At 37.2% G+C, this 20,766-nt stretch overlaps 1 long non-coding RNA gene across 1 annotated transcript in view; it reads left to right on the forward strand.

Moving 5' to 3' along the window:
- The window catches only part of LOC138127387 (uncharacterized), a 120,233-nt gene that overhangs the window by 44,723 nt on the left and 54,744 nt on the right, over positions 1-20,766 (forward strand). The window lies entirely within an intron of this gene.

Here is a 20,766-nt window from a genome sequence, read left to right on the forward strand (position 1 = left end):
GATATAGGGAGGTGAGTGCGCCTGCGAGCATGATCACCAGGCTGCAAAAATTGAACTCGTTGCACTTGGTATAGGTACAATTGTTGCACTCCTAAAATTCGTCCTATTGTTGAATGTGACACATCATGTTGAAGTGCAAGTCTTCGGGTATTAGTAGTCGGTAGAGTGGCTACGGGATCCATGTGGTTTCCAGAAATCTCTCTTCCAATTTCCAATTTAGCAGGTCTTTATTTATTTTAATATATACAGGGTCATTCTGAAATAAGTTTGGAAACAAAATGTTGAGTATCCTTGACATAAAATAATTCTGTGTAAATGACTTTTGGAGGTGAAATCAAAAGGATGGAAATTTCCTATATCCTTGTATTTGCAACGCCTATGAATAGGGAAAATTTGTCCGAATTTGTTCACTTCATTAGTAACCACTGTTACATCAACTCCACAATAAAGTCGTAGGTGCATGTACACTGTTTTGTAAATGTTTCTATGGAAATGATCGAGAGGAGTAAGGTTACGTTTGTGACTGACGGGCACCTTTGATTATTATTGTTGCCAAACTACCAAGATAATCAGGTAATCACCTTTAATTCAGCAGCGTACTATGGCGGACAATAAATTTAGGCCGGCCTGTCATTGAGTTGACATCAAATTGTGAATCTGGCATTATGTTCAACTAACCCCATTTTCGATTTTTGTCATTCTTGTCATCGTGACAGCGATAATCAAAATTTAAATTGGGAAAAGAAGCGTGCACCAGAGAGAAGTGCTACTACAAATCAGTTATGCTAGTGCGTCATGATCTGTAAGTTACGAAAAAGGCGAAGGAAACGCCAAACAGCTTGAAAACCTTCAGTTTGACAAACTGACACATCAGTCATAATGACAATAAATGGTCGCTTGCATTGACTTTTTTGAAATGTCAGAAATTTGCCGGCCTAAATTTATTGTCCGCCATAGTACTACCAATTTTGACCAAATTTTTAATCATTTGTATCTCGAAAACGAAAAAACTTTTATAAGAAAAATTTTTTGACAATGATTTCTTCTCATCATCACATCACCAATTACCGTTTTTTTTTTCCAAACTTATTTCAAAATCACCCTGTATACATTAAATTTTTTGCCCTTAGGCTACTCCAAGTTCAAATGAAATATTTTCAAAATGGTGGCACTTCCGGAAATACCGGAAATCGACGCTATCTTTATTTTTTTAAATGGAAAGACCTCATTTTGACTTCACATTTCGATTCTAGTTTGGAACATCTTTTTGTCAACACTTATCTGTCATCGTTTTTGACCTATGTCATCTTTTTTGCAAAAAAGCGAGGTTGCAGGGCTTCATTAACAAATTTATAACTCTTGAACCATCGGAAATAAATAATTGGTTTTTGTCTAGTTGAATTCCTAAAGACCTGGCCGATCTTTTACTAATGGCGGACCATTAGTAAATTTTTTTTTATGTTTCATACGCCTACTGAAATTTTTCAAAATTGCTCATCAAAAAATGTCAAAAACTTCATTTTTTTAAATAGCAACCACCATTCGTGACACTAGATATAAATGTAAAATTTAATTCTAAGCCTACTTTTATTAACATTATGTATGCCTATTCCCAGCCGTTTTGGCGTAATTTCGATTTTTTGAGAAAGATATTCTTTTTTTATCAAACAATTGTTTTATTTGAATTTTTATTCAAAAATCGCATGCAATAAACAGTAGATAACAACGAAATAATAAAAAATAAGCAAATTAACAAAATAGTAGTTTATTTGACGAGTTTGTGTGTAAATTGGTCCTTTGAATACAATGTTTTTTTGTTCGACGAGCCCCTTAAAGGCTCCAAATCGCTTAAAACCTTTAAAATTAGCTTGACGTTTCGTTTTGACAAGTTGTGACATTTATCAAAATCCGTTCACATAGGAGAAAATTCTCAAATTCTGACAGTGTCGAACAAAAAAATATTTTCAATGAAATCATTTACGTGAAACTATTTTTTTCTATAATTGATTCAAAAAATTGAAATTCACGCATAGTTATCTGTGCCTGAAGTGGGTCATTTTTTGACGTGTATTTTTTTTGCATTGTTAGTAAGATCGAAACCATAGAAACCATACAAAACAGTGTGTGAAATGCAATTTCACGCATACGACTATTTCTGTTTTTCATTTCACGCACTGTTTTTTATTAGTTACCTAGCAACATGGTCACTGCATTGAAACTTCAGAGTTCCTTCAAAAATTTGAATTTTTAATTTCAATTTTTTTAATCAATTATAGAAAAAATATTGTTTATAAAAAAAAACTATCCCACCTCCACCCGGCGGCACGGCAATTTTGCCGGAGTACATACACTATTACGGATATTACTATCAAGTAATAGTGCAGTGCTTATCAACATAATTACCGGCGTCTCGCCTCCGCATTTTGACTTTGTTGTGTATTATGTTCTGTGTCAATCTTAAGGAATTTCCTCACGATGTGACATGAGTATAATAATATACCTTTTTGAATTTCAACTACCAATGTGTTATTTAAATCCAGAATTTTTAAATTTTTAAAAAGAGATTGCGGTACTATTCCCGTTGCTGAAATTACAAGTGGTAAAATCGAAATTTTTTCTAAACACCAAAGATTTCTCATAGCGACGGACAGCTCTAAATATTTATTAATTTTTGTGTTATATGTCTGTGTTATATTATGTGAATTTGGAACAGCTATATCTAAAAGATATGCTTGCTTTTGTTGTTTATTTAAAATTATAATGTCTGGTCTGTTATGCTTAATATGAATGTCAGTTAAAATTGTTCTATCAAAATATAACTTGTAACTGTCATTTTCCAAACAACTTTCTGGTGTATAACTATAATGTGGTTGTGTATTCTTTAATAAATTGAATTTAACAGCTAAATTCATGTGTATAATTTTAGCGAATATATCGTGACGTTTTTTATATTCGCTTTGAGCCAAAACGGTGCAAGAAGAAATGATGTGTTCAATTGTTTCCCCTTCAGTTCCGCAAATCCTACATTTATCAATTATCGATTGTAAACCGCATATGTGTTTTTTATAATTTCTTGTATTTATTACACGATCTTGTATTGCAAATATAAATCCTTCCGTCTCAGGGTGAATGTTTGATTTCTTAAGCCATGCATGAGAGGCCTGAATATTAACTTCTGGTTGTTCCAGTTCTTTAAAGTATCTCCCATGTAAAGACTTCTGTTTTAAATTTGCTATTGTGTCAGGTATATTTGGCTTAACAATGTCTGAAATTATATTATCACTTAAATTTAAAGGTGTGTAGCCTTTATCGGCTGAAACCAAAGCATTGAAAAAGGTGTTATCACGAGCTCTATTGAGGAAATAATTTTTTAGTGAAGCAATTTGATTTTTTAGCAGTATTTCTAGATTTGAAAAACCCCTACCACCGTTTTCGCGTGGTAAATTAAATCTTTCAATAGCAGATTTAGGATGGTGTTTACTAAATTTGGTAAAAAGAACTCTAGTTTTAATGTTTATGTTCTGTAAATTAGTTTTGGACCATTTTATAACACCGAAAGAATAGGTCAGTAACGGAACAGCATATGTATTAACTGCTTTAATTAAATTATTACCGTTTAATTTTGATTTTAAAATAGATTTAATTCTTAAATAAAATTGCTTTTCTAAATTTTCTTTTATAATTGAGTGTTGAATATGATTTGATTGATTAATACCTAAATATTTATAAAATTCTCCTTTATTTAAATTTTTAATGATTTCTCCTTCTTGAGTTATACAGGGTTATTCTAAATGATTGTAGTCGAAGTAGGCGTGAAAACTGAATGTAAAATTTATGGTTGCCGCTCCACATAAAAAAATCATCAAAATAATGTGTTAAATTGGGTGCAAAACAACTCAATATTTTTAAAATTGATTGTAGAACAACTCAATATTTCTGGATTCAATTGCTAATTTAACAAAAATAAATAAAACCCTCATCATCGCACTTTTCACCTAAAAAATGACTGTGACAGCGACACAACTGACAGTTCACATGAAAGCGGCAAAAACGTAATAACATGGGCATGGCCTACTTCGACTACAATCATTTAGAATAACCCTGTATATTCTAAATGTTCGTAATGACCGCGACATATTGATTGCATTTTACACTTATCAATACCAAAACTCATCCCAATATCATTTGAGAAATTTTCAGTTATTGTTAGTAAAGATAAAATGTGATTCTTTTTTGATGCATAAAGTTTTATGTCATCCATATAATCCCCGTTTAATTTGAATAGGCTCGGATTTTAATTTATTATTGTTTATTGATAAATTTAAAGTAGTTCTCCAAAATGTCATAACATGAGATAAAAAGTTAATAAAATCTAAATTAATTTTATAAATTTTAAGAATTTTAATTAACCATGAATGTGGTACTGAATCATAGGCTTTTTTGTAGTCTATGAATGCGGTATAAATATTTCTATTATTTTTTCTAGCTTGTTCCATTATTACCGTATCTATTATGAGTTGTTCTTTACAACCAAAACACTCTTTAACACAACCTTTTTGTTCTTCATTAAGTATATTTAATTTTTGACAATGGTCGTAAATTATTACTTTAATGCAAGATGTCATAATTTTATAAATTGTAGGTAGACATGTGATTGGCCTATATTTTGATGGATTCTTAGTATCGGAATCTTTTGGTTTCAGATATGTTATACCATGGGCCAAAAACTCTGGAAATGTGTTAGGTTCCCTAATAAATCCGTTAAAGTGATCAAGTAAGCATTTATGAATACAAGTAAATTTTTTTAACCAAAAGTTATGAATTTGGTCACCTCCAGGGGATTTCCAATTATGTGAACTATTAATATTTTTAACTAAAATTTCCAGGCTAATTTGAATATGATGTCGATTATTACTATCTGGTATATCATTTTCTAAATGAGGAATCCATTCTGCCTGATTATTAAATTGAACTTCATTTGACCATATGTTTGACCAGAATTCTTTAATTTCGTTTATATTTGGTGTACCATTATTAGTTTGAGTTTTATTATCTGTTAAATTTTTGTAAAACAACTTCTCATTATTTCTAAATAGTTTGTTTTCAAATTTCCGTTCTTTATTATTTTTATATCTTTTTTTTTATTATTATTATTATATTATTATTATTATTATTATTATTCTTTACAATGTCCAACAGGTGAAGCCCATTTAAAGGACAAGGTACAAGACAGCAGCTATGATCTGTTCGCCAATGTTCGTTTCAAGCAACTCCTAATACTTGGAATTGAGCAGACAAAAATATCTAACAACTCCTCAAGTTCCGAGTAGTTCCTGAGCACCTGAATCAGTGGAGAGCTCTCTCCTACATTAGTTCTGACAGTCGGAATGTAAAATACACTTTTAGTTCTGGAATTAGGTCGAGCAACTCGTAGAGAGATCTTAGATAGTATATAAGGGCAATCATATAAATTATGCAGAACTTTATACAGGAAAATTATTGAATGCTCCACACGTCTTGAAACCAACAACACAAGATTAAATCTTTCAAGAAGGAGTTCCTGAGGATAACCTCTAGGAGGATAAACTCCATCTACAGAACAAGCAACAGCCTTGAGAAACCTTCGCTGTACCCTTTCAAGCGTAGAAATGTGACTATTGTAGATGGGTGACCAAACTAGCGAAGAATACTCAAGACGCGATCGAACGTACGTCACATACAGGGTTTTGAGCGTATCAGCGTCAGATATTTCTCGACTATTCCTCATTATAAACCCCAGAGACTTAAATGCTGATTGGGCCACAAGATCAATGTGATCATTAAACGAAAGCTTTGAATTAAAAGTTACACCCAAATCACGAATGGAGTCCGGTTTCTCAAGCATTGATCCATTTATCTTATACACCGTGTAGAGTGGGTTCATTTTTCTCGCGTAGGTCATCACATTACATTTAGAAATATTTAGCAGAAGCCGATTTCTCACACACCATTCATATACTGCATCCAAATTCTTTTGCAAGCGCATAGAGTCTTCAATTGAATTAACCATATTATAGATTTTTAAATCATCAGCAAACAGAAGAAATGGTGTGTCGAGGTGATCTGCAATGTCATCTATAAATATATTAAGGAGAAAGGGGCCCAATACTGAACCCTGAGGAACCCCAGTGCCCTGCCTGAAAAGTCCTGACTTGAACCCATTCACTCGTACAAAGAGATATCTATCGCACAGATAGGAACAGATTAATTTTATCAACTGATCGGAGAAGCCAAACCGATCTAACTTATGTAATAGTAGCTGATGGTCAATCCTGTCAAAAGCTTTGGAAAAATCAGTATATATTACATCGACCTGTTTATTTTCATTCAAAGCTTCAGCCAAAAACTGCGTGAGTGAGACAAGATTCGTTTCAACAGAGCGCCCTTTCGTAAATCCATGCTGGTGTGGGGATAATGTCCGAGAGACATGCCTATGAAAGAAAGTATGTAGCAGTAGTTAAAAAATTTTGGCAAATGATCGCAATCGGTCTATAATTATTAATATCAGATTTCTCACCTTTTTTATAGACTGGACAAATTCTTGAAGTTTTCCATTGACTAGGAAATTTACCTGAATTGAGAATGAGATTGAATATCCTTGTTAGTGGTCTAACGAAAACATACATACAGTCACGCACTATAAAGGCAGGAATTTTGTCTGGACCTGTTGTTAATTTCGGTTTCAATTGCTTAAAGGCTTTAATTACATCATCTTCAGTTACCGAGGTGATACTTATAATATTAGCATTTAAACTAAGATTAAGACCATCCTGAATATAAGATCGACTGTTGCTATTGTTATTAATAAAAGACTGAGCGAAGTAATCAGCAAAGGCATCAGCAATTTCATCCGGATCACTAAGATTTTTATTACCATAGCGCATTTCTGACGGAATAGCGTTGGAATCTCTTTTCGATTTTACAAAGGACCAAAAACTTTTAGGATTCTGCTTCAATGACTTATTAACATGCTGTAGATACTGAGAATAAGCGATCTTAATTTCAGATTTTATTGAAGATCTAAGAGATCTAAAGTGGTTGTAGTCATCAGCCGATTTCGTTGAGTTATACCTTCTGCGAGCTGCATCTTTCTTTCTCAAACCTTTTATGATGCTCATCGTAAACCAAGTGGGATATTCACGAGATAAGGAAGGTGATTTCTTGGGTACATACATTTGGAAAGTTTGATACAGCACCGAATAAAACTGGGAGACAGCACGTTCAACATTCGACTCAGAATCAAGAAACGACCAATCAACATTTAACATTGATTCATAGAGTAGGTTAAAATTGCACTTACGGAAATTATAATCGAGGTCACTGGCAGATGGAAGCCTTCTTAAACGTGCCTTAGAAGCAACAAGTTCAATTTCAAGAGCCGGGTGATGAAGATCCTCAGATACAAAGGGCTCATGACTTCTGGACACCCAACATTCATTGCATGCATTCGAAAACACCAAATCCAAAAGTCTGTTGTTGTGGTTAGTAACATCGTTTAACTGTTTTAGACAGTAGAAATTCATAAGGTTATCTATATAATTATAAAGCGTGGTTAGTTTCAAATCACCCGATGAGCAAGACGCAAATTCAGTGATATTAAAATCACCCAGAATAAGCATGTCAGACCCATACAAGCAAGACAATGAGATCAAAAAATCAACAAACGCACAATAATCAGTATTACTGCAAGATGGTGGTATATAGACCACTGAAATAAAAATTGGACGGAATTTCATACTCAATTTAACAACCAACAAGTCAATACTATGTAAAATATCACATACTAGTTTATATTTCGTGCGCGAAGATGTTTTTGTGCATTCAAAGGCTTATACTGCCTCGACCTTCGTCTCGGCGTAAAAGACCTTTTCATGCACAAAAAACACTCTCTTCGCGCACTTAATATAAAAATAACTATTTTGTTAATTTGCTTGTTTTTTATTGTTTTGTTGTGATCTAATATTTATTGCAATGCTATTTTTGAATAAAAATTCAAATAAAACAATTGGTTATAAAAAAGAATATTTTATTCAAAAAATTGAAATTACGCCTAAACGGTTGCAAATAGGCATACATAATGTTAATAAAAGTGGCCTTAAAATTTAATTTTACATTTATATCTAGTATCAGAAATGGTACTTGCCATTTAAAAAAAATGAAGTTTTCGACATTTTTTGATTATCAATTTAAAAAAAATTGCAGTAGGCGTATGAAACATAAAAAAAATGTCGTTGATAGCACAAAAAGCGGCCAAATCTCTGGCAAGTCAGTAAAGTAAAAATAAATTATTTATTTCTGATGGTTCAGGAATTATAAATTTTTTAATGAAGCCCTGCAACCTCACTTTTTTGCAAAAAAGATGACATAGGTCAAAAACGATGACAGATAAGTATTGACAAAAAGACGTACTAAACTCCAAAGTTAACGTAGAATCGAAATGTGAAGTCAAAATGGGGCCTTTCTATTTAAAAAAACAAAGATGGCATCGATTTCTGGTATTTCCGGAAGTGCCGCCATTTTGAAAATATTTCATTTGAACTTGGAATAGTCGATTATAGTCAACTACCAATTTTCATATTAATATGACTTTGGGAAATCAAAAAGTTTCTAATGAACGGGCTACGTGAATCAGCCTGTATTGGATAAATTCTCCATTTAACCATGATAGTCGAGCATCGTTAATGTTGATATAGGGAGCAGTATTAGCATCTCTCTGATGAATATGTTGGGTTTTATTGCTAACGTCGTGCAGCTGTAAAAATTTATAGATAGTTTCCATATATTTAACAGTTGCAATGCAATCCTTAAAATGAGCCAGCTCCTCGACACCATGGCAGCAAGGTATACTAATGATGCAGTAACCCGTGGTAAAAACATTTGCACTGCTAAATATACTGTCATCTTTTGAAAATTGGATGGATAGAGATGTTTTTTGGTTAAATATCTGACAGGCTTTGTTATGAGACCTTCTTGAATATCTGAGAGAATCACAAGAAATATCCTGACTCCTGTGCATACACTCTGCATCTGCAACGTATTAGCGCAGCTACACGAGCGGGACGCGTCATCGTCGAAATGAAAGAAAAGACTTTTAGAAACATTCTTGACATTGCAAAAAAGCTGAAGTTACTCGTAGGTTTTGAACAACAGATCAAGCACAGTGGCAGTTCTGAAAGAAAGAAGACAAAAGTGGATTGAACTAACCTATTTATTTTAGCATCATTAGTAGTAAAAATTTAAGACGAAATTTTATAACTTAAACGATGTAAAATGCAACAAATGAAATAAAAACAAAATAAAAAGAATAATTTATAACAAGTGTTCAAAATGATCACCTTTCATCTCAAGAAATAGGCGAGCTCGTTTTATTCCCTTGCCAGTCTAAGCATCTTAGGAATAACAGTGTGAATTTGGTCATTCAGTTCTAAAATATTGATAGGTTCGCCGCAAATATAGTTTTTCAAATAAACTTCTTCTACCGTCGTCATCAAAGGACTGAAGAACAGCATCTTCAGTCTCTGGCGTTCTAACTTCTCGCGGGGGACTACCAATTTCTTATCATGTAGGCACCAAGGACTCAGTGTCTCCAGCACGATCCACCAACCTTAGAAATACGTTATGGCAAACGTCGTGGAAAACGTATTGCATATTCTCTTGCATCCTCACGTGCATTGCGCCCGCACAATCCATAAAGTGTAAGCATTTCTTATGACAGTAGCGGCATCTTCTATACGATTCCTTAGTTCATCAATAGTTCCAATTGGCTCAGCATACACTAGGTTTTTTATGTACCCCCAAAGAAAAAAATCACATTGATTGGGGTCTGGCGATCTAGCGGGCCACAAACCTAGACCATAGGTTCCAATCCATCGTTCTGGAAAATTATTATTGAGCCAGTTTCTTATGATGTGGGCATTGTGACAGGGGGCACTTCTTAAAATTTGTCTGAGAGCATATTCAGCTGTTCTGCAATCTGTTAAAACATTACAACCACCACGAAGTCTGACGTTTGCAAATAATGATTCCACCGGATCCGAACTAAGACTTCTTGTCAAAACGTAGAAAAAATTAAGATCGCCAATTAAATATTTAATGCATCAACATGTGCTTCTTGCAGTAAAAATTAATGCTTCAGCTGTTTCTTTGTTTAATTCCGAGATTTTCTGAACTGGACTGTATACAGGATGGTCCCGATATAACCTGCCAGAAGAAATCCAGTAATAGGTGACGATGAGTAGAACTCATACACAAAAAATATTTCTAATAAAAGTCTTTTTCTTCAAACGTCAGTAAATTATGACATTATCCTGCTGCATTGATAATGCTAAAGTGTCACTTTCATTGTCATAAAATATTGATAGGTTCGCCGCAAATATAGTTTTTCAAATAAACTTCTTCTACCGTCGTCATCAAAGGACTGAAGAACAGCATCTTCAGTCTCTGGCGTTCTAACTTCTCGCGGGGGACTACCAATTTCTTATCATGTAGGCCCCAAGGACTCAGTGTCTCCAGCACGATCCACCAACCTTAGAAATACGTTATGGCAAACGTCGTGGAAAACGTATTGCATATTCTCTTGCATCCTCACGTGCATTGCGCCCGCACAATCCATAAAGTGTAAGCATTTCGGCATACTCCAGAGCTGTATACATGATTTCAATACAAAGTTTGACAATTTCTAATTAAATTATAACTTGACGTTGTCAAAACCTTTACAGTTGCCCAAACATTTACTGGAAATTCCATACCATTCTTACTAGAATTATGTTGCTAGGCAATTCAAACTGTTGGTTAAATTTACCTGAAATTCAAATTAACAGTGTCCTTCTGATTGGTCAACTTTAATTATTCATTACAAATAATCGATTATACCCTGTCCTTTTTTTTAAACGCTATTGCTTTCAGTTATCACCAAGGAAAACGCACTTTAAGTTTGATCCGCGAGTTCTGGGACCCCTGTATATAAGAGTAAATAATAGACTCAAATACCTTGGAAATATGCGGTAGAATGGTGACAGGTCTATAATTTGAGATAATATTCTTCTTACCCGACTTGAATATAGGACATATCTTACCAACCTTCCATAAGCAAGGATAAACTGAGGTTGTTAAAATTAAATTGTATAGAAAATGCAAAGGCGTAACCAGTATTTGAGCACAATCCTTAAGGATAAAACCAGGAAGGGCATCATCACCGCTGGCAGAAGACGGCTTTAATTTTAAAAGATGTCTTAAGATATCATCAGTAGAAATAATTGGCAAATGAATGCAATAGTTGTTGCAACGATTACCAAACTGAAAACCCGTCATTGATGGTGAGGAAAAATTCTTTTCGAAGTATGATAAAAAGGCGTTCGCGATAGTATAGTATAGCATTAGATTTCCTTTTATGGTTCACAAATGACCAAAAACAACGAGGGTCGTGAGTTAGTTGCTGTTCAACCGTAGAAATGTACTCATGGTATGTTGCATTAATGCTAATCTTAAGATCACGTCTCAAATTCCTAAACTCAATTAATGTAGAGCGTGACATAGTTTTTTTGTATCTTTTAAAAACTTTAAACTTGTGTTTCAATTTCCTAATAATGTCCGATGTATACCAGACCGGATAATGTAAGGAATTCGCTCTGTTCAGCGGTACAAACTGCCGAAACATATCATCATATAACTTTTCATAAAATAAACCGACTGCCACATTCACATCATTCACAGCATGCAGAAAACTCCAGTCACATTTCGCAATACAAATTCGTAAAATGGCACTCAAATGCTCATTTGTGAGACGAGAACAATATTTATTCTTTCTGTAATTGAGGATTGAAAATGTTTGTTCGCATAAGTAAGTGCTGCCAAAAATTGTAATTAATTGCTGAGCAAACCTTTTCAATTCGTTAAAATTAGATGGAAAACTGCCATAAAATTTAACAAGATCATTGATTTCATAGAAGGAGTTTTTGAGAGTGTCATTAGATTGAAGATCAATCACATTCATTTGTAAATTACTCGGTACGTCGTCAATATCACATGAAAAAGGGTTTGCAAAAATCTTCATTTTGCCAGAAACCTTCTCGAAGTCACAAAATCTGTCGTTGAACTGATTTTGTAGCTGCATTAAAATGCATTTCATTTTATCATTTTTCCAATGAAAATTCATTCCAACTTCTTCGACAGCTTTTTTACAATTCGGAAAATGGTCCAGTTTTTTCTCGTCAATATATTTTATGAAGAGCTTGTTTTTCATTTGGAATGCCTTTACATCTGTGTGCATATGAGATACTAATTTGTTTTTTCCTTGAAGCTCCATATTCAGCATATTTAACTCATGAGTTAAATCTGCCAAAAATCCAAGGTCTATTAACCATTGAGGATCTGTAAGTTCTGGAACAGATTTACCTTTTTCGATCAAAAAAGTGTTGATTTCTTTTCTGAGATCAAAAAATCTTTTCAGTACTGCACCTCCACTTAACCATCTCACTTCAGAATAATACAGGACATCTCGGTGATCCGACAGAAACTATTGAAATTGGCGATGTGTCAGCCCATTTTTTCGGATGTAGTTTACTGTCGATATTACGATGTCCATTACTTCTTTCCATGTAAGAACTTTGCACCATAATGCTTCTTGGTGGACAATACAATGGAAAAATAACGACATATCGCAACCAATCTCTGCCAGTTTAGTTTTAATTCTACCCACCAGGTCCTTGTTTTGTCCACTCATGTTTCTGCCTCCATCAGTTGTAACGCTTACCAATTCTGCCGATGGTAATTGGATTGACACTAACGCTTGTGCTAAGTGGCGAAATAAATCCTCCCCTGTAGTCGTTCCTTTCAAACTGCATAACTGTAAAAGCTCCTCAAAAACATTAAAGTTCTCATCAATTCCGCGCACAAATATTAGTAGCTGCGCAGTATCTGAAACGTCATATTATCTGGGTATTAGCACTATCCTTAGAAAGTCCCCCGAAACTGATTGGTTTAAATTCTCAATCTATCAAATATTTATTACTCTCCTATCATTCGTGTCATCTTTTTTCTAATCTGTTTTCTCTGAAGTATGCATAGTTCGAGGGTATTTGAACCGTTAACTCTATCAAGTATTATTGTTTTAGAACTTGAACATATTAAGAATGACTAATTCGTCTAAAGCCAGGTATTTTTCACTCTAATGTAAAACACTGACAATGCTGTTGGTAAAGATTTCACAAAAGGAAATCCAGGTTTGGACTACAAAGGTGAAGAGAGTTGTCTGCCTTCAAGAACTATACTTTTGTGAACCACTTAACTTTAATTTGTGCGTAAATTCAAACTTACAAGTATCCATGAAACTTACGAAAAAACACCAAAATAAATATTAGTCGTAACAGATTCTTATATTTATTCATTATTAAATATTACAACTTTGTTAAGTTTACTTCTTATCTTGTTTTTGTTTAGCGCTTTCGCAGTTTTCTTACATTCGTAGTGTATTTCCCTTTGCTCGTCAACATATTGTTGGATCATATTTACATGTCGTTTTGCTTTTCGAGAGCTACTAAAATGCTCTACTGTTATATCTGCATTATATCTCAGATCTACTGATTGAGTAGCCGTCGTTTCATTTTCTAACAATTTTTAAAAATAGGTAAGGAAGTTATGAAATTGAAATTAAATATTTAAGTTTTATACGCTCTACCTTTGTTGCCACTACAATGTTCTTCTGCGAAATTGAGATTAAAGGGGGCATTAGATGTGGTAGGAAAATTCAGGTATTGTGAAGATACATATACAAACCCTTTTTAAAATTTTACATGGTTTTTTACATTCATCCTAATCAAAATTCCGAAAATGTTTTGAACAAATAACCGCATCTTTTGCAACTTTGATTGTCTCTTCCACACTGATATCGATTTGTTTCTTAAGAAGGTTTCTTTTGGAAAACTGAAATCATTTTTTCACCCAGTTCTTGGGTATTTGTAAAGAATCGTCTATTTTAGGTACTATGACGGCCAAAAAAATTTTGCCGTCACTTTCTTGACATTCAAGTAAAGTGTAATTAAACCTTTAGGAATCGTAATTCCACTCTCGATTCTTGTCATTTTGACAATCAATTTAAACTGTTTGAAGCTCAGATATTCCACAAATCCGACATGAATAAACAAAATTAGAGCAATCGTACATAGAGAACCTGAGGTAAAGGTTCTGTATAGTATAAATGACAAAATAATTTTGAGTTTTGAAATTTCCCACCCAAAAAATAACGTTCATAATCAAGACGGTAATCATGATGACAATAAAGTACGGATTACAATTTTTTTGTTTTTTTTTGAACTGACAGACAATGACGACCAACATTTTTTTGGCCAGCATAGTAACGTGTGATTCAAAAAAACTTTCATCAAAGTGTGCCATGAAAAAACTACGTATGTCTGAACATAAGGTTGGATTGTTGATACAGTTTAGGGACCCTAGAACTACGAACGTGTTGTTGAATTTTGAACTACTAAGCCGTTTGGAATTTGAACTATCAATCGAATAATAATTGGAAAAAGAAACAGAGTTCAATTTAATAGTATATTGTAGACCTAGGCGGTAAAGTGACATTTTTCCAGGCTGAAAGAAGAAATGTACGGAGAAATACGTGGGAGTAATCTTCGTGTTTTGGGTGTACGAAAACTCTCTGTGTGTCGTGACGGGAAGTTGGGGTTGGGCGTAGGCTTTGGATTTGAACTTTGAGGATTTCCACGAAGGAGGTTGAGTCTGTTGTGTTGCTTGTGCTGTCCAGGAAAAATTCTCCCGGCAAGCGCAGCTCGGTGCCCAGTGTGAGTTCGGCTGGTGAACACTGGATGTCTTCTTTGATCGCTGCTCTCAGGCCTAGCAGGACTGACGGTAGGACTGCTGTCCGGTTTGGATTCTCTCGGCACGTAATTGCAGCTTTGATAGTTTTGTGCCAGCGCTCAATGATGCCGTTGCTCTGGGGTCGGTAGACCGTTATGCGGAACCTTTGGATTACCATGAGCCTGGTCAACGCTGTGGTTACACCAGCTTCGAACTGTCGTCCTTGGTCTGTCGTGATTTTCCGCGGACAACCGAATCTTGAGACCCACGTGCTGTAGAACGCCTTGGCGACGGTTTCTGCAGTCATGTCGACCATGGGCGTTACTTCTGGCCACCTCGTGAAGCGGTCGGTCATGGTTAGGCAGTAACGGTATCCGTCTGATTCCGGCAATGGGCCTACAATGTCCATGTGGACGTGCTCGAAGCGGGTGTCTGTAATTTGAAAAGTGGTGAGTGGGGATCGGGTGTGCTTGCTTACCTTGCTGCGTTGGCATGGCAAGCAGGTTCTCGACCACAACTTGATGTCGGCGTCCGTGCGAGGCCACACGAATTTGTTTTTGATGGCTCGACTTGTGGGCTTGGAGCCTGTGTGTGCGGGGTCGTGGAAAAGATGGAAAACCCCTTTTCGCAATTCTTTCGGCACGTATGGGCGGACGTTGTCGGTGGAGGTGTGCAGTAGAACGGTCTGTTTGCTTCGGCTGGTGTGAACTGTTTGAGTTGGAGTCCTGTCGACTCTGAGTCCAGCAACTGTTTCAGCTCCGGGTCTGTTTCCTGTGCGATGGCGAGCTCCTCGTTGTCGAAGATGCTAGCTTCGACCCTTGATAACGCGTCAGCTACCGTGTTTGAATCGCCTGGCAGGTGGACTATCCGGGTCGAAAACTGCCCGATAAAGTCCAGCTGTCGTAGTTGCCGTGGGGATGCCTTGTCCGATCTTTGTTGGAATGCGAAAGTGAGCGGTTTGTGGTCAGGTTGTATCGTGAAGACTCTGGCTTCCAGCATGTGGCGAAAGTGTTTAACTGACTTATAAACACCCAGTAGCTCTCGGTCATAGGTGCTGTAGTTCCTCTGCGTAGAGGTCAGCTTCTTGGAAAAAAAATGAGAGGTTGCCACGAGTCTTGCACTCTCTGCTGCAACACTCCCCCGATTGCTACGTCTGAGGCGTCGGTCGTCATGCTCCATGGGGTGTGCCAGGAGGGCTGCATTGGCGAGCTCTTCCTTGCATTTTTCGAAAGCCGCTTCGGCTTCGGGGTTCCATGCCACGGGTCTCTTGTCATTTTTTCTGACGTTCGTGAGGAGGTTATGCAGCGGGCTCTGAATTTCGGCAGCTTTCTTCACGAAACGTCTGTAAAAATTTATCATTCCCAGGAACCTGCGTAGATCCTTCATGGTGGCTGGCCTGGGGGTACCCAGTGATGGCGGCGACTTTGTCTGGGAGGGGTTTGCACCCTGCCGATGAGATTCGATGACCCAAGTACTCCACTTCTGGCTCACCGAAGACGCATTTGGCAGGATTCACCACGATGTGGTTGGTTCCTAGTCGGGTGAAAACTGTCTCCAACTATCGCGCGTGTTCCTCTGCTGTCGCTGAAGCCACTAGAATGTCGTCTAGGTAACTGAAACAAAAGTCTAGATCACCAAGCACTGTGTGTAAGTGTCTTTGGAATGTCTGCACGGCGTTACGTAGCCCGAATGTCATTACGGTGAACTCAAAGAGACCGAACGGGGTGCACACTGCCGTTTTTGGAATGTCTTCTTCGGCCACTGGGATCTGATTGTACGCGCGCACGAGGTCTATTTTTGAGAACACTGTTTTGTTGTGTAACCTGTTCGTGAAGTCGTGAATGTGGGGAATGGGGTAACTGTCTGGCACTGTCACACTGTTTAACCTTCGGTAATCCCCGCAAGGACGCCACTCACCAGGTGTCTTCGGTATCAGGTGAAGCGGGCTTGCCCATGGACTGTTGGAAGGTCGACACCAGCCTTGTTCGACCATGAATTGAAATTCGGACTGTGCGATCTTCAGTTTTTCTGGGGAAGGACGTCTGGGAGTTTCCGCTACAAGTGGCCCTTTGGTGAAGATGTGGTGTCTAACCGTGGCTTTGCTTGGTGTGCCTGGGGGTGGTTGTCGGGTGATGTCACTGAAGCGCCTCAGTATCTCGTGGAATAGGCTGTCTCTGAGCACCGTTGTGATGGACGGTACAGTGCAGGGTAGTACCTTACCAGTTGCGAAGAGGTGTGTTTCTGCGTCAATGAGTTTCCGCGTTCTCAGGTCTGGGAGCAGGTGGTAATGCGAGAGAAAATCTGCACCGAGGATGGGCTTCCGGACGTCGGCCACTGTGAAAACCCATTTGAAGGTTCTTCGCAGTTTGAGGTCTACAATTAGCAGCTTCGACCCATAGACCTGGATGGATGTGTTGTTCGCTGCGAAAAGTGTGTTGCCCTCGATCGGCTGGCATGATTTCCCTAAGAAATGTTTCGGAAGTACCGAGATTTCTGCTCCGGTGTCCACGAGATACTGAGTACCTGTGCTGGCGTCAGTCAGGAAGAGGCGGTGTTGCGGTTTGGGCCCGTCGCAGGATGCCTCCTTCAACGACGGCGAGCTTAGTTTCCCGAGCTCGAGGTGAACTTGCAAGGGGTAGTGCAGTTTCTTGCTTGGTTCCCGTGGCGTCGGTGGCATATGACGTTGTCTACCTGGTTTTGTTTGTCAGCCTCATTGTTGTCGTTTCGGTTTCTTGATTGTGACCGTTGACGTTGTTGCATAGATAAAATAATTTCGGAGATTAGCGTGAACGAACATCGTGACACGGGATTTTTATATATTAAGATATGCCGCTTTTTGTGTCTTTTGATTATATCATATAATTGAATCTTATAACTGTTTTCTTCATTTCTGACTTTCTGGATGCGGACCTAGGAGCACGGTTTAATTGTACGTTGCGATAAGATGCATTATCTGTTACTATCAGGCTGTGTTGGGGCACATTTGATATCTCTACGCCTACAGGCCTTTCATCGTTTGAAGTTTTTCCTCCCGAGCTGTCGCTACCGCCAATTTTACTACTTCGGACGGCACACCATCTGGGCCGGGGATCTTTCGTCTCATTAGCCTTTCCGCCGCCGCTATAAGTTTCTTCACCGTGAAAGGCGTGCATGTCGTGACTGTCGGCATCGCTTCTCGACTCTCACCGGAAACAGCTTTTTTACCGCGTGACTGATCTCTTGCGCGGTGAGTGGCGTCCTCACTCCCATCTTCCTAGTGACGATCCGGTAAGCCTTTCCCCAATGCTCCCGATCCACCTCCTTCAGCAACGACTCCCAAGCGACGGCTTTGGATTTGCAAATCTCTTTCCGCAGTGCTCGTTTCGCCCCTTTGAACTTCGCTACGAGTCACCCAATCAGCTGTTCATTTGCCCTTTCCCTTCTGGTGGTTCTTTGCAGATGGCAGCAGGCACTCTGCAACTCCCCACGGCATTTGGCTACTTCTGGTGTCCACCTACTGGTATACAGGTCTCCTTCTCTGCTGTGTCCTGCCTCGTGTTAGCCTTTTCACAGACCCGAACGATGGTGTTGTACGTTACTTGTACGTTTTTTATTACATCTCGTTACCTAAATATATGCAATTCTATATACACAGAAATATAGGCAACTCTATATACAACATCTCCCTTTTCTAAAATTTAAAACAAATGAATTTCTTTTAAGAATAATGCAAACTCAATATAACAACTCAATATAACACATAATCCTGAAATTTAGCTGGAGGTTTTGTGTCTCTGCACCTTTTGACACGCTCACGGTTGCAGTCATTACTAGCACTTGTTTCCTCACTACTTTGTGTCTCTGGATTGGGTTCAGTCACTCTCGGTGTATCTTCCTTAGTGTTATGCTTCTCTGGAAGCTGTTTGGCTTTTTTCAGAAAACTTGAGTTTCTTCTTACTTCTCCCTTTTCACTCTTCACAATGTAGGATCTTGGACTTTGATGTTGGCCTACAATGTGTCCTTGGGTCCATGTTTTCCCATCTCTAATTACAACGTCGTCATTTGGGGAAAACTCTTCTTGATCTTTCGCAGTTCTGTCGTAATACTGTTTATATTTCTGCCTTTTTGCTTGTAATCTTCTAAAATAGTCATCTGAGTCTTGAATTTCTTCTTGGAGTAATTTTTCATTAATAGGAATGTTCGTTTTCATTCTTCTTCCACACAGTATTTGTGCTGGTGATTTCTTAAGTTGTGGAATGGGAGTGTTTCTATATTCCAATAATGCTAAGTTGAGATTATCAGCTTTTTTGAGTAGCATTTTTGCAATGTGAACTCCTTTCTCTGCTTGTCCGTTGCTCTTCGGGTAATGTGGACTAGAGGTGTTGACCTTGAAGTTCCACTTTTTTGCAAATTCTCTAAATTCTGCTGATCCAAAAGGAACATTGTCTGCAATGACTTCGCTGGGTATTCCATGCGTAGTGAATACTGCTTCACACTTGGTTATAATTTCTCTTGCTGTTTTATGTTGTAGGGGTACAACCTCTAACCATTTGGAGTAATAATCCATAATAACCAGGTAGTCTTTCTTCAAGTGTTCTAAAATGTCCATTCCTAATTTGGCAAATGGAGTTTTTGGAATACTATGCAGAATGAGTGGCTCTTTTTGTTTCGCAGGCTGATATTTTGCACACAACTTACAATTTTCGACCATAAGTGTGATTTCATTATTCATAAAGGGCCAGTAGAATACTTCTTTAGCTCGTAACTTTGTTTTAGTTATTCCAAAATGTGGTTGATGTAGCAATTTCATCATTTCTTTCCTGAGTGTTTTAGGTACTACTAGCTGATCTTGCTTGAAGATAATGCCTTCTATTTCTTGGAGCTCTTCTTGTATCTTCCAATATGTTCTTAACTGCGGTTCAACCTTCTTTATTTCTTTTGGCCACCCATTCTTGATGTATTTCATTACTTTTTGTAGATCTTCATCATTTTGGGTATGTCGTTGAATCTCTTCTCTCTTATCTGGACTAATTCTAGCATGAACTGATACTGTGTGTACTATCTCCACTAACTCCTTGTCTTCTTCTGCACTATTTTTCTTATAGTCTCTTGATAATAAGTCAGCGATGTACATGTATTTGCCAGGTAAATACTTCACATTCAGTTTATACTTGACTAACTTGAGTCGCATGCGTTGCAATCTACTTGAATGTATTTTGTTGATTTCTTTCTTCATTATGCTGACGAGCGGTTTATGGTCCGTTAAAACCTCAACATCAAAACCGTAAATATACTGGTGAAATTTAGTTGTTGCGAAGACAATACTTAAAAACTCTTTTTCAATTTGTGCATACCTTGTCTCGGCTTCACTTAAGGCTCTTGATGCAAAACTTACTGGCTTTCCTTCTTGTAAAAGGCAACATCCTATGCCACTTTTGCTTGCATCAGCTTGTATCGTGATTTTCTTCTTGATGTCGAAATTTGCTAAGACCGGGCCTTTGGTCAGTTTTTCTTTCATTTTTTTCAGTACTCTTGTGTGTTCTTCCATCCATGCAAACTTGTTGTTTTTCTTCAATAATTCTCGCAATGGCATTGTTAGTTCCGCATAATTGGGGATAAACTGTCTGACAAAATTGAAAATGCCTAACAGTCTTTGTAATTCTGATTTGTTTTGTGGATTTTCCAAACATTCAATTGCATTTATTCTTTCTTGATCTAGTGTCATTCCTTCAGCCTTGAAGATTAATCCTAAAAACTTGACTTCTTTATGTTTGTATTGTAGCTTCTTTTTGTTGAATTTTATGTTCATCTCTTTGGCTCTTTCTATAACTTGTTGTACTATTTGATCATGTTCTTCCTCCGTTTTCGTTGCAATGAGAATGTCATCGAAATATATTATTGTATTTGGAATGTTCCTAAAGTTGCGGGTAT

This window comes from Tenebrio molitor, chromosome 3, assembly GCF_963966145.1.
Source record: "Tenebrio molitor chromosome 3, icTenMoli1.1, whole genome shotgun sequence".
Taxonomy (NCBI): Eukaryota; Metazoa; Arthropoda; class Insecta; order Coleoptera; family Tenebrionidae; genus Tenebrio; species Tenebrio molitor.